General features: G+C 51.2%; 1 protein-coding gene across 5 annotated transcripts in view; it reads right to left on the bottom strand.

The window, feature by feature from the left end:
- The window catches only part of RFX2 (regulatory factor X2), an 89,077-nt gene that overhangs the window by 53,465 nt on the left and 20,050 nt on the right, over positions 1–15,562 (bottom strand). The gene's annotated exons all lie outside the window — the stretch shown is intronic.

The following is a 15,562-nucleotide window of genomic DNA, read 5'->3' on the forward strand; positions in this document are numbered from 1 at the left end:
CCGTGGAGAAAGCCAGGGCTCCTCTCGCTTTGGGTGCAGGGTTTAAACGGGATCATTACCTGGCCCCTCGCCCCCACTCGTCCCCGTCTGAGCCCAGGCCCGCAGGATGACGGGTCACAGTGCTGTGCTGCCACCGCCAAACACACGTCTCGTTGGAATCGAGGGTGGCCGGCGAGGCTACGGCGGTCCCGGCCGGCAGTGAGAAGGGGGCTGGTGGCCACTCTGGCGTGGAGGGCCACTGGAGGCTGGGACTGGGTCCCAGCGATGGTGAGGACAGTGCCTGCAGGATGCGGTGGATGTGACCCTGCAGAGCAGGACCGAGGCCCTCAAGGAACGCCCCCCACAGCCCCCGCTACGACAGCTAGAGCAGAAGCATGGAGCTGCCACCAGCCACTTCAGACCGGACCCCAGCAGCACTGCGCGCAGTGACCGAAACCTGCCACCCAGTCCTCCGTCATCTCGTGCGGGCTCCCCGGCCTCGGCGCTGTGGTTGCCGGAGCTGGACCCACTTTGGCTCCGGGGTGCTCAGCAGCATCCTGGCTCCCACCCGCCTGATGCTGGGAGCACCGCCCGTCGTGAAAACCGAATGCCCCCGAGGTAACAAGGTCAGTGTGGGGGAGAGGCACTGCTTTGCCTTTTCTGGAACTGCTCATAAACTGTAACGTGCATTTCAAGCTGAATTGCCAGGAGATTTGTTGGCGCCTTAAAGTTTGAGACGCCCTGCTCTGAACCACCATTTCTCGCCTTCCCCACGCCGGACATCTGGGGGCCAGACTGTTCTCTGTGGGGTGTCCGGGGCACAGTGGGGAGGCGGGAGCAGCCTTCGCCCAGCTGTCACGACAACCAAACATGGTACGACCCAGTGTTCCCCGAGGGTCGAGTCACCCCCTTTGAGAACCACTGGTCTAATGCCGCCGCCTCACTAAACCTGGTATTTCTAGACGAACCAAGCCATTCTCTAGGTTCGCCGCCCCGGGTTCGGCTTCCTATCGCCCAGTTATACTGGACCCACCAGTCGGCCAGAAAAACCAAGCCTTCAGAGCGCCCCCTACAGCCTGAGGGAGAAGGAGTGAGGCAGGGACCAGGGGCTGGCAGGGAGCTCCCTCCTCCAGGCCATCTGCCGGGATTTTGAGCCTGGTGACCCCACCACACACTGGACGGCGCTGCCTGGTGACAAGGGAACTTCGTGTTTCCAGGAATGGCCAATAAGCCAGAGCGACGGGCAGGACCTCCTTGATGGACTCAGGCAGAAAGGCTGGCCTTTTTCCTGCTGCCAACATCACGCCCGGGACCTTTCCAAGTACCCCCGCGCCTCCCTGTTCTCCTCTCCGGTCGGCCCTCACTCAGGAGTTTCAAAGTAGAGAAAGGGCCGAGCTGAAAATCAGGAGCTCCACCTCCCCTGGGACCCCCGGAGGGGTTCCTGCAGGTCAGCGGCCCCGCTCCTTCCCCAGTGGGGTGAAGGGGCCCAGACACCTCAAGCCCTTTGCCCAAGCTGCAAGTCCTGATGTGGGGGGCGGGAGCTCTGGGGACAGTTTTGAAATGATCCCCTTAAAAGAGAATGTTTAAATGAGGCTACAGTTCCTGAACAATGACTTGCCTAACCTGGCACTAGGTCGCAGCTCATTTTCTGGAATGCGGAGGAGCATTTCTTTGGAAGGACAGAGCTTTCTTGGTACACAACTGACCTCCAGCCGTCCTGCTGCCCCAGGAGACAGGAAGCACCCTATGTTCTCCTTAATCTCCTGGGGGATCTCTGTGTAAGGCCGAACTTACTCATTTTGATCCAAGAACACGTGATAACTGGAGCTTAATTCCTGCCCCTCGGGCTGGCGGCTAACCAGCTTGCCATATATATATATATGTATATATATATATATACATATATATGTGTATATATATATACATATATATATATATATATATCCTGCTTTTATTTGTTCTGGAACACAAATGACATCCCGTAACACGTTTTGGCTGCAAAGGAAAGTTGGGAAGCTTTGCTCAGATGCTTTACATCGTACCGAGCCATCAGGCGGAGGAGCGCGGGCACGCAAGTGCCACGGACATTTGCTCGGGGCATTCAGCTACAGACTGAACTGCCCAGAAAAAAAAAAAAAGCCGATCGGTACAACTAAAGTGGATCTCACCACAGAGCTGTTTGACTGACCGCGGGCGCGGGGTTCTGATACAGGCGGGTCGGGTGCGGCTGCTGCGGCCTTAGTCAGACAGATCGCCTGGGAGAGGGGAGCACGGCAGGATGGAGCCCCCGCCGAAAACGGCACTGACTAACACCGCCCCATTTATAGCCCTGGTGGGTGGGCGGGGTGCAGAGGGCGGTGCAGGGGGGCTGGTGGCGGCGGGGGGGGGGGGGAAGAAATGTGTCACCGGCTTTGAATGAAGTTCAGGGGCAGTGTTTACCCAAGCAACGAGCCCTGGTAAACATTCGCTATCTCTGGCTCGCTGAGGAGGAGGTGGGGGAGTGACACTGTTTTGATCAGAATCCTCCCAGTGGCCACAAAGCGCCTGTCGTCAGGGGGAGGGTGTCCGGCTCCTGGGAGCGGGGACACACCTGCTTCCCCAAGAAGCCCATTCCCTGGAGGGTCACCTGCGTTCCCAACTTTTTAGCAGGAATCGCAAGGAACACTAAAGAACCAGAAGGCTCTCAGTCTGGTTCCCGTCTCCAGCCACGCTCATGTGCTGATGCCGACCCGTATGGCCCACTGGCTTCAAGTCCTGGCTTTTCTGATATTCCCCAGCAGCCGCAAGGAAAATGTCATGCTGGAAAGCACTCGAGAAGGCTGGTCAGGTAATGATTTTATAAACACAAGGAATCTGATCAAAAAAGAAATTCCACTGAAGACTTAAGTCTCCAGCGGCGAGCAGTCTACGGCACAAATGGCTAGAAGTTGGGTTTTTTTTGCCTCCTTCCATCAGCTCCTCCGGCTTTATACAGGATGAAATATCAAAATGACAGCACGCTTTCTGCCCAGGAGACCCCAGGTGGACCCCGGTCTACCTGTCATGGCAAATCAAACGCAAACATAATTTCATCAGAGAAAAATATATGCAGATGTTCAATTAAAACCTGCCGCCCGCCCGCAGTCCTGGCGCTCTCCGCTGGCTCTCATTGTTTGCTGAGTAACAACGGTTGCCAGGGACAACGCAGTCCACTCCCGTCTCTAAGAGCCTGTTGCTGGGCAACAGCAAGAATACTTCCCAAACCAAACAATGTCATCCCCGGAGCAATCCCCTCTATCTCACATTAACCAGATCTAAAAAAAAAAAAAAACACCCTCCCAAATATGTAATCTATTATTTTCAGAAGCCCTAAGAGAAAGGCAAATAATCTCTTCTCCATAGCAACCCAGGGGGAAACAGTTTACCATATTTGTTCTGAAATAACAAAACCCTAGAAGGACCAGCTTTCCCCACAGTCAGCATCAGAGCAGGGACTTCTAAAGTCCTTCCCGGTGCTGGGAGGAGAAAGTGCCTTTTTCTCCAAGAGGAAAGAACTTATTTATCATCGGGCAAACAATGTGGGATATTCATAGCTGCACACGGGTTTTCTGGGCGGGGATCATACAAACTAAAACAAACTGAGGATCGAGCTCTTTGAAAAAGATGTAAGAACAGAGGAGTAGATACCTAGTTTAAAGAACTTTTGAAAATGTCATGTGTGCAGATAAATAGGTTGCAAACAGATTGTTGACTCAGCATTAGAAATGCCTCCTGGGACTTTGCGGGAAGGAACCCAGAGCATCTGGCATCCCTGCGTCTGCTTTTCCTGCCCCACTCAGCAAGAGGAAGAGGAAGAGGAAGCCAGGCCTGGGAAGCACAGGGACACACGGCCCCGGAAAGAGGTTCCAGGGAGGTCCCTAGCGTTGGCCAATCTTGACCCACAGAGAGGAAAAAAAAAGCAAGAAAACCAAGGCTACCCTCAAAGCCAACCTCGTCTTGGCTCTGTCCAGAGAAGTCTGGGCTTTGGAACCTGGATCAGAAGAGGACAGCACCCTGTCTTACAAGGGGAGGGCAGAGTTCTAAGGGATATAAAACAAGGCCTTTGCCTTCTTTCGGTGGGGGGCGGGGGGAGTGTGACCAAGGATCTTAAAACCTGTTGGCAGAATGGGAAGCTTGTGGCTCTAGCCACAGTGGGTCCGCATTTCAGGTTCTAAAGGCACCAGGCACTAACAGATCTGTGCGTGATTAAGGCATCAGCCGGTAACTCTTAGTCCAGGTTCGGCTGACAAAACCCGGCCTTTGAGACAGATAAGATGAGACAGAGAAACCTTGTTTTCGTAAGAGAGCATCCAGGAGATGTTCTTAGAATAAACAGGTTGGAATGGACATGTCCCCTTGAGAATAAGGGGAGGCAGATGCCACCCTGTTAAAATCTGAACCTGGGCTCCAGGAGATGGAGGATTGGAAGCCAGACTTGGGCTGTTAATGTGTGACAAAGCGGTAATGCTGATCCCCAGGATGGAGGAGACACCCCCAGCAGTCCCGCTCCTGTCACCGAGGGGACACTGCCAATTCGGCCTGGACACCCTATCTGAGGGGAGGCTCTGGCACACAGCTGTGAGCGCCCCAAACCCCATCTCTGGAAAGAGGACTGACACGGAGGTGGTCCTATGCGCCTTATTCATTGATCTCAATAAAACATACTGAGTGCCTAGCATGGGCCGGGCACTGCCCAGTAATTGAAACAGACAAAATTCCCTTCCCCTGTGGAGCTTACATTCTAGTAGGTGGTGGGGCTGGGTGGGGAGGGATAGAGACCGTGAATGAGATAAGAAAATCTATAGTATGTCAGAAGGTGCTAGATGCCGGGGGTGGGGGTGGGGGATGAAGCTGAGGCAGGGGGCACCGGGGTGAGCTGGGGTTGCAATCTTTACAGGATTGCTGATGCCTCTCTGAGAAGACTCCAAAGGACACAAGGAAAGTGAGGGACGAGCTATTTAGATACCTGGTGGGAATAGCCAGTGCAAAGGCCCTGAGGCTGGTGACCTGAGCCAAGTGAGCCGGGAGACAAGCAAGAGGGAAAAGGGTCCACACAGACAATCGTACAGGCTTCAGCTTTTGCTTGGGGTGAAGTGGAAGTGACCACAGGGTTTCAGCCCGGGGATGCCCTGACCTGACTTGGTTTTAAGCAGGTCCCTCTGGCTGCTGGGCAGAGAGGAGGAAAGAAGGAAAAGGATAAGGAACTAGAGCAGTGAAGAGGGCAGTGTGATGATCAGGTGAGAGACGGCGACGTGGCCCTGCTGGAATGACAGCCGCGGAGCGGGACAGAGCACTCGGAATGTGGATAAGTCCTCGAGGTGGAGTCAGGAGGATTTGCTAATGGGTTGGATGTGGAGCGTGAGAGAAAGGAGTCAAGAGTGGCTCAAAGATTTGTGGCAAGTGAAAGGATGAAAGCAGGAAAACTGCGGGAGAAGTAGGCCTGGGGAGCACCGGAAGAGGAGTTTTAAAGGTGTGAGGTGTGAGAGACTCTTAAGACACTACGTTGGGATGCTGAAAAAGCCAGCAGAACACATATGTGAGGGCCTGAGGTTGACTGGAGCCATCAGTGTACAGATGACCTGGGCCGGAGTATCACTATATAGATGTAGAGATGTGGAGTGTCTCAGGATGTGGACTGAAGCCAGTGTATGTAGGATTGAAGCAGTGTATGTAGGTGACATGGACTGGAGCCATCAGTGTACAGATGACCCGGGCTGGAGCATCACTATATAGATGTAGAGATGTGGAGTGTCTCAGGATGTGGATTGAAGCCAGTGTATGTAGGATTGAAGCAGTATATGTAGGTGACATGGACTGGAGCCATCAGTGTACAGATGACCTGGGCTGGAGTATCACTATATAGATGTAGAGATGTGGAGTGTCTCAGGATGTGGGTTGAAGCCAGCAGTGTACAGATGGCCTATTTAAGGCCATGAGCCTGGCTGAGCTCCTCAAAGGAGAGCAGAGAAGAGACCCAGGGCTGGGTTCTTTGGCTCTCCACCACTAAAGAGAAGATCCTAAAGAGAAGGAAATCCAGCAAAAGAGACTGAAAAAGTACGAGCAAGGGCGTCCTGAGCACTGATCGAATTGGGGGTGGGGGGACGGTGAGAACTGACCACTGGACAGATCGCTGTGACATGACAGAGCAGTCCAGGGGAACCCTGGAGGCAAAGTCCACAAATGTTGACATGGATTCAAGAGTGGCCGATAGCTGTAGAACTGGAGACGCCGGACATACACAGTTCTGGAAAGAAAGGGAAGGGCAGGGCATGGCCACCGGTAGGGGCAGTCCAGGCAAGAGAGGATTTCTGACATGGAAGAAGTAACAGCAGGTGTGCACTGGGATGGGCACGACCCGGTGGGAGGGACCGGGTACCCGCGAGAGAGCGGGGAATGGCTGGTGGCGTGTCGGTGCATGGACGCGATGGGACGGAGAGATCTTGCAGGATTGAGGGGCTGGCCAGAACCTGACCATGGACATTGGTCCACCAGCCCGGGACAGAAGGCAGGGCCTCAACCCAGATGCAGGGAGGTGGGGTGCCCCCAAGTCATCTTTGGGGGCTCTCAGTTCCCCATCGCTTCCCTCAGCCAGGGGATCCCCCCGTGATGATTCCAGCGCCCTCTGAAGTCTTCTCAAGCCCAGGAGAGCCAGACCGCCGGCCCCTGCGAGGCTGCTGGGAGGCCTCTACCCTCAGCGAGGAGGAAGGCTGGAAGCCTTGGAGAGGGAACGGGACATCATGCAAGACGCCTCGGGTCTGCAGCTCTCCCGTCGGAGTCTCCCGCAGAGCCAGGCAGAGAAGGGCGAGCTGGAGCTGGTGACGAGCCCATCTGACCAAGCACAGGCCTGAAAGTCTGTGTTTCCCCCAAATTCATACGTGGGAACACCCAATGCCCAAGGTGTTGGGGGGGTTATGGGGAGGAGTGAGGTCATGAGGGTGGAGCCTTCCTGAATGGGGTGAGAGGTCCCGGGGAGCTCCCTCCACCCTTCTGCCCTGTGAAGCCACAGCGAGACGCCTGTGACCCAGAAGAGGGTCCTCGTGATCATGGCAGCACCTCGCCTCCCAACTGGGAACCATACGTTCCTGTGGTTTAGAAGCCAGCCTGTCTGTATGGTTCCAGTGACCTGAGCCAGCCCCACACTTGCCCCCCACCCCGCGGTCTCCTCGCAAACAGCCTTACAAAACCCACACACGATTGGCTCTTTTCATTGCCTCCTTTAGGACGAGTCAACACCTCTTTTCAAATCCACCAAAACGTCCGATCTTTCCACGCCCCACTGTTACCAGAGGTTAGTCCGAATCCACCAAATTCTTCTGCCATGTCAACGTACAAACGCGCAAGCTCAAATAAGAAAAAGTCTTAGAGTCGCACTGAAAAACAGAAGTGTATTTCTTGCTAAGTCATGCTAGAACTATGTGAGATTACCCAAAAATTTAATGTAAGATAAACAAGCGTGGCCAGGAAGTCCGCTGTCCTGCTGTGGGAGTTGCAGAAGCAGAGGCCTGTGGTGGGGTCCACGCGAGCACGCGGCCCAGGGCCGGCGACACAGTGCGCTCTGGCCTGCTGGGGGCGCCACCCGTTGGCGGCAGGGGCCTTAAATCTCCAGGGTACAGCTGCCCCTCGAGGGGCCCGGGACCCAGAATCTCGTCAGAGACCCAACAGCAGGACCCAGGGATCACTGAGGAAATGAAAATGAAGCCACGAAGGGCAGAATCGGAAATGCTCATCCGACCTGTCGTCTCTCTCCTGGTCTCGTCTCCACTGTCCAATCCTACGAGAACAAAAGGACATTCTATTTCTGTCCCCGTGAAAGTACCAACCCCAGTGCAAAACAGTTGAAAAAAAAAATGTGAAACTCATTATTCTAATTAAATCCAAAGAGAGAAATCTTGGACATATTTTAGGTTTTTAAACAAACCTAATTAATTCTAAGAAGATACACTAAAATTGATTCCATTTCAGAAAAGCATTCTAATGATAAGGTTGGGGGAAAATGTTTTTTTTTTTTTTAATTTAAAAAGGTGCCATAAAACCTTGAAGATATTTTAACAGGCTTTTCTATTGCACAAAGATTTGCGATGGGCCCTCGTCTTCCTTGGGAGATGCTTCTGGCTGGCGCGCGGCTGGGCAGGACTGGCGGGCAGGAGACCAGAGAGCTATTTGTACTGTTCCCCACAAACACCCGGCTTTGTGAGCTGCCGGCTTGGAACTCCGTTCCCAGCTCCATATTAAGTCAGCTCCCGAGGCAGAGCAATAGATAATTTTGGAAAAAACTGGAATAAAATGTTCTGGGCTCTGCTTGGAAGGTGGCAAGAGCCACGAGAGGAGTCCCCGGAAACAGAACTCGAGTGAGGGTGAGTGGCCTCCCCTGACCACTGCCGGGTCCAACACTGCTTCCAGTCCTCCTTGCTTCTTCTAGAAGTCTCAGGGGTTAAGGTCAGCCTAGCTGCTGGGCGGTCCTGACCATTGTCGCTTTTGAGAAGTATTCACTACTACTGCAGCATGATTTTTAAAAAGATAAATATTTGAGAGATTTTCATACAGGTGAGATTTGAGACTATTGAGATAAAGAAAGAAAGGCTGAACCAATAAAAAGCCCTCCGAGGCTTACTACCGACGGGAAGAACGGAGACATGATGGCATCCTTGGAAAGCCGAATCTCTCTCCCGACGCAGATTTCATGCTTCAGATGCAATTAAATGTGGCCGGCCGACCTCAGTGGTGCTGTGGGCCGACTGGCCCTCTCTGGGGATCTGCGGCATCTACCCAGCCTCTCAGTCAGCGCGCTAATGAGGGGAGCGTCCGGGGGGGATGCAGAAAGCTGCCAGACGCTTCCCTCTCTAGCAGATGCCAACTATGCATCTTGTCCTCACTTGTGTGTGACCGTGGCCAACCACGAAAGGACTTCCTGTGGCCGCGGGACAGGCCTCTGGGCAGCGCCCCAGTCAAGGTCAACACTCCAGCAGCCAGAAGACAGCCCGCCCAAAGCAGCCCCCCAAAATGGGGACTGCTGGGCCCAGGTTGGGGGCAGCTCTGTGGCTGGGGGCAGGGCAAGGTGCACCTAGGGAAGGGGTGCTCGCTGAGAGAGAGAGAGAGAGAGAGACACATCAAGGGGCCAGTGCCCTCCCTGTAGCATCTCCCCTCACGCCTCTTCTCCTCCAGGACCAGCACCTTCTTCCCGTTCAGTGCGCAAAAGAGGAAAGCGTCCAGGGCCTGCATGTCTTCCCCTTGTCAAGCAGCACGAGAAAAGCGAGGACACCAGTCAAATAAGACCCTTTTAGCTGGCCACAGGCAGCCAGTGACTCAAGGCTTCCAGAGCTTCCATTTCTTCATTGTTGCATGGAGAAAATCAAGTCTGCCCACCTCTGTGGGTCACTGCGCTAAAGAAAAGGAAGCCTACGAGGCGTGGGGTTTCCTCGCTAGCCGCAACCACAGTAAGTGCTCGATAAATGTCAGTAAATGCCTTTGCTGTGATTCCCTCCCTTGGGGTGGCCAAGAGTGTCTGCCGATTTGTGCCTATTTAAATATCTGAAACTCTAAAATCGGGATGCGCTCTGCTATTTGTGATTTCAGCGTTCGTTCCCGGGCATATCTGTGGGGCTCGTCGTTTCGGCCGATACTTCGTGCTCCTGTGCGTCCCAGTGCTGGGCCAATGCAGCGGCTCGCCTTCCAAGTTAATATCCGGCCTTGCAGTTCCAACAATTACATTCGATCATTACTCCCGTTCCCTTCTCGGGAACCACGTCCTGCCGTGTAGACCTCAGGCCAGCCCCGGGGAAGCAGAGGGTTCCGGGCCCAAAGCAGGGTCAGCCTCCGAGCACCCCTCAAAGCCGAGGACGTGTCTGAGCCTGCGTAGTCAGACGGGGAGGAGCTGGCCAGAAGCCGGGTTTCGTTTCTCCCTCAGAACTGACCCTGCAGAAACACACGGGTCCAAAGAGGCAAACGGCCAAGTCCCCCAGGCCAGTGTTCGTAACCGCAGGTTCACTGTCACCCCAAAGTAGGAACAACGCAGCTGTCCGTTCGCTGATGAAACAAAATGCGGTCTGGCCATATGACAGAATGTTACTCGGCCATGAGGACTGAAGCTCTGACCCACGCCATAGTGCGGGGACCTTGAAAACACGACGCTCAGTGAGAGAACTAGACGCAGAAGGCCACGGATCGTAGGGCTCCGACCGTGTGAAATGTCCAGAATGGGCGAATCTGCAGAGAGTGGGTTAGCAGGTGCCAGGGCCTGGGGGCGGGGCCATGGGGTGATCGCTGCTGGGGATGGGGCTTCTTTTTGGGGTGAGGGCAATGTTCTGGAGTTAGATGGTGGTAATGGTCACATAACCTTGAGGCTGTATTAGAACCCACTGACTTATACACTCTAGACGGGCCAACTTTGTGATAAATAAAACATACCCCCAAAAAAGCTACAAAAATAAGATATAAGGGTAACATATCCCTGATGGCATTACTTGAAGTTGCAAAAAATTACAAACCACTTACGTGTTCCTCCACAGTGAAGTCGTTAAATTATGGCACATCCTTGCCATGAGGCTATGAGGTCATCAGAAAAAACGCAGTGTGTTCTCTAAAGTAGCTCTGCCTGGCACACGGCAGGCGCGCAACTATTTCAAGAATAAATTCATGTAAAAATGGTGCAGCTATATAGCTTATAAAATAGGTGAATTCATTAAAGAGGTCTAGAAGGACACAAATCATATTACTAATAGGGCTTTCTTCATGGGAGGTAACGGAGACAGGAAGATGAAAGAAACTTTTGGGGCGCCTTGGGGGCTCAGTCGGTTAAGCGTCTGACTCTTGATTTTGGGCTCAGGTCACGATCTCAGGGTCGTGAGGTTGAGCCCTGCCATCAAGCCTGCACAGGGCTCCCCACTGGTGGGGGAAACTGCTTCGGCCTCTCCCTCTGCGCCTCTCTCTGCTCACTCTCTCTTGCTCTCTCTCTCTCTCAAGGAAAGAAAGAAAGAAATATAATCTTAAAAAGAGAGGGAGAAAGAGAAACTTTCATTTCTTAATTGACTTCCTTGGATGATGGTCCTTTATAGGAACACGACTCTTGTATTACTTACGTATCCTTTTAACAGCTGGGATAACATCTGTAAGCACTGGAAAGCACATCAGTTCTTATAACTTTGCACACTGTGCCTAGTGAATCGGTGTGCACAGGGAATAAATACCACTAGGGTTCAACTCTCTTGATCTACACTATGCTGGCATTCTTGTGACCAGAGGTTTAATAGGAATTCAACACTGAACATCGAGAGGACACTTCCTGGACAGACCAACCGTGGTGCATTCGTCCAAGGGACCGCAGCTCCGAGAGACAAAGAACAAGCCATTGAGGCACGCAGCGACGCACGTCAAAAGTATCCCGCTGAGTGACGGGACTGGAAGCAGAGCATGGTGGCTGGGGGTCAAGGGTGGCATTAGGGTCCGGCTGCAGAGGGTCAGCTCAAGAGAGTTCACTGGGGTGTTGGAGCTCCGCGCCCTCTTGGTGGGTGCTGGTTCCAAGGATCTACGTGTGTGAAAACTCAGAGCGGTACACCCCCAAAGGGAAACATGACTGTATGTAAACGTGAGGTACAAATAAACAAAAAGGAACAAACTGACTGTTTTGAGTATCACGCACTAGTCCAGCCTCTGTGATCAAGCCAGATCTAGGGGTGCTGACATCCTCAGGCAGGGGAGTCAGACAGGAAACCAATCACCAGATATACAAGGTTACTTCAGAGAGATCTGGGCCAGGACAAAAGGACACAGCAGAGGGACAGAGCTGGCAGGGAGAGAGGATGGAAAGCGGTGCCCAAGCTTTTGCCCGGTCGGTGTCACGAAGGATGGCACTGAGCTGAGACCTGGCCAGACGTGGGAAGCTGGAAGACCGCATTCTCAGTACGGGGAATAGTAGGTGTAAAGGCCCTGTGGCAGGAGAGGGCAGGGAGCTGGAGACAGCAACAGAGACCCTGAAGGCCTAGTCAGAAGTCTGGATTTTAGGGGTGCCTGGGTGGCTCAGTGGGTTAAAGCCTCTGCCTTCTGCTCAGGTCATGATATCCGGGTCCTAGGATCGAGCCCTGTATTGGGCTCTCTGCTCAGCAGGCAGCCTGCTTCCCCCTCTCTCTCTGCCTGCCTCTCTGCCTACTTGTGACCCCTGTCTGTCAAATAAATAAATAAGATCTTTATTAAAAAAAAAAAAAAAGTCTGGATTTTATTCCAGTTCCCGAGAGAAGCCCCAGAACAAGATATTCTGGTTTATGTTCTGAAAAGAGTGCTCTTCTTAGACTCCTGGGAGGAAGAGTTCAAGCAGGAAAACCAGACAGGAAGCTCCCATGGCACTTACTATTTCAAGATTTTAATAATAATTAATGCTTAAGTTCTTAATTGAGCTTATTAAGACCTATATATGGAATGCACAGGAAAGACGTCATTTTATAAAGAATCCAAGTAACATTATAAGCCCAGTAAATGAAGGGTTAACTAATTAAGTATTTAGTCACCATGAAAATAAATGATGGCCTCTACAATTTTAATGCAGGTAAGGTATACACTTACTCAAATTTTAATGCAGGTAATTATACACTTACTCAATCACCACAGCCCACAAGCATCAGCTTGCTTATTGATTCAGTGTTAATTTTCCCTATTGACTTATATATGCCATTATCCAAAAATTAAAAATTTACAACTGTACACTCATTTTTTAAAAAGGCACATAAAAAAATAGATGGAGGACCAGGACAAGGCGTTGAATCTATAGTTTGGTTATAGTTACACACTGGTGGGAATTAATATAGTATGCTGATTTCAATCAGGGTTGGCCAACTTTTTCCTGAAAGGGCCAGAGAACCTTTTTGGCTTCACAGGCCAGAAGGTCTCTGTCGAAACTACTCAGCTCTCACTGTTTCTAGAAAGCAGCCCAAGTCTTTAAGTAAGGAATGAGCACGGCTGCCTTCAGAGCCCCACTGGAGCCTGGGGCAAAGGAAATCAGCAACCCTGACCTGTCTTTAAAATGTTGACATTTTGGGGTGCCTAGGTGCCCCCCTCTGTCTCTGCCTGCCTCTCTGCCTACTTGTGATCTCTGTCTGACAAATAAATAAATAAAATCTTTTTTAAAAATGTTGATACTTTGCTCATCCTGGATTTTTTGGTGGCATTTCTTTTGATGTTTTTAAAATACTGCATTAAAATAGTACTTATGTTGGGGCGCTTGGGTGGCTCAGTGGGTTAAAGCCTCTGCTTTTGGCTCAGGTCATGATCCCAGGGTCCTGGGATCGAGCCCTGCATCGGGCTCCCTGCTCAGCAGAGGAGCCTGCTTTCCTTCCTCTCTCTCTGCCTGCCTCTCTGCCCACTTGTGATCTCTGTCTGTCAAATAAATTTTTTAAAAAATAGTACTTATGTTGACAACTGAATTTTTGGGGTGCCTTAAATTGTGTGCCCACGGTGAGTGCCTCACTTGCCTTACTCTAGTCCTGGCCTGGGGTCTGGTCCAATAAAACGTTCCTTATGGACATTGAAAATTGGAGTTTCATGTAACTGTCATGTGTCACACAATAGCCTTCTTTTGATTTTTTTTTCCAACCATTTGAAAATGCAGAAGATATTCTCAGCTTGCAGGACTTATATCAACACCCAGACCCAGAACACCAGACATCTGTATTTGGGGCAGAACACATCTGAACTTGCTGCGGAATCAGTCCTCGGTCGGCCTCGTGCTTTCCTTTCTAATAAGGACCACTGACTCTGAAGTGCGATTCTCCCCAGCGACAGTGCGCAAGTCAACGGAATTAACGACGAAGGCATCGACCAGCGAGTGTGCGAGCGCAGAAGAACTTCGTAGGGCCTTTCCTAAAGCTATGATCCTAGGTTTCAGCGGGTGTGACGGACTCCCAAAATAGGAACAATGGAGGAATATAACATAATCCTAGAAGATACAACTGGAGAGTCTATTATCATTCTTTTGGATTGTGGTAACATACAGAACAGGATTTATCGCTGAAACCGTTCGGTGAGCGCGCCAGCTCATTTCTGTTGTTGGGCAAACACCCCCACTGTCTGTCTTGCCCAAACTGAGACTCTGTCCCCATTAAACAGTAGCCCCCCCGCCAACTTGTCCCCCTGGCTCCCACTATCAACTTTCTGTCTCTGTGGATCTGGCTTCTCTTGGGCCCCCACAAGGGGAGAACCATACAGTATTTTTGTGGCTGGCTTCACTGAGCATAATGTCCACCAGGTCCAAACGCGTTGTAGCAGGTGTCAGATTTCCTTCCTTTTCACGCAGAACAGTATCCTCCGAACCACAGCTCTGTCTACCCATTCACCTGCAGACAGATGCCTGCGAGGGTTCCACCTCTTGGCTAATCGGGGAGCGTGCCGCTGTGAACGTGGGTGTCCGAGTCTCTGTTTTCAGTTCCTTGGGTCTACACCCAGGAGTGGAATTGCTGGCTTACATGGTGATCCTATGTTTAATTTTTCTGAGGACCCCACCTTACTGTTTTCCACAGCAGTCCTATAGTTTACGTTCCTGCTGGCAGTTTCAAGGCTTGCGATTTCTCCAAAGCTTTGCCGACACTTGTACTTTTCTGTTTGTTTGGGGTTTTTGAACTGATAGCTGTCCTGCGGCTGCAAAGCAGTCTTGTTGTGTTTTGATTTGTGTTTCCCTAATGACGAGTCAGGCTGAGCATCCTTTCATGTGATTCTTGGCCATTTCTACACCTTCTTTGGAGAAATGTCTACTCAAGTCCTAGGTCCGCTTTTTAATGGGGTTGTTTCTTTGTTGTTGTGAAATTGTAGGAGTTCTTTACACATTCTGAATATTAACCCCTTATCAGATATATGATTTGCAAATATTTTTTCTTGTTCTTTGGGTTGCCTTTTCACGCTGTTAATAGTGCTTTCTGATGCACAAAAGCTTTTAAGTTTCATAAACCCCTATTTATCTATTTTTTCCCTTTGGGGACCTTGCCTTTGGTGTCATATTCAATCCAACGTCATACAGATTTTCCCCTATGTGTTTGAGGTTTTAGCCCTGACATTTAGGTCTTTGGTTCACTTTGGGTTAATCTTGTGTGAGGTAAGGGTCCAGCTTGCTTCTTTTGCAGGCAGATATCCAGTTTCCCAATATGATTGGTGGGAAAAACTGTCCCTTCCCTACTGAATGGGCCTGGCACCCTCGTTGGAATAAGATTATAAAGAAGTCATTAAAGTAACAATACGTGAAGATCTAATCTTGCCAGAGAGGGCACTCAAAACATGAATTTGTGAAAGAACCTGACATAAATGAGGTGAATTACTACTTTCCCCTTGCAATAGTGAGGGGTATGTCTGTGCACGCTTTCTGTCTTCCGTGGAGACTTCCTCATGATTGTTTTCAAATGGAATTTTTGCGTAGCTGACCGCACATCTCCACAGAGATACCCACAGCACATGAGGACCCTCGCCTTTTCTGTTTATTACCAAAGTGCCAGATTTCCATCTGATTTCTGGCCCTTCTAAAAAATCCAGAGAATGTCTGGAAGTGGTTTAAACTCTGCCACATGCCCATTCATGTAGCTAAAGCAGGATCCTA

This window comes from Mustela lutreola, chromosome 2 (assembly GCF_030435805.1).
Source record: "Mustela lutreola isolate mMusLut2 chromosome 2, mMusLut2.pri, whole genome shotgun sequence".
Classification (NCBI taxonomy): domain Eukaryota; kingdom Metazoa; phylum Chordata; class Mammalia; order Carnivora; family Mustelidae; genus Mustela; species Mustela lutreola.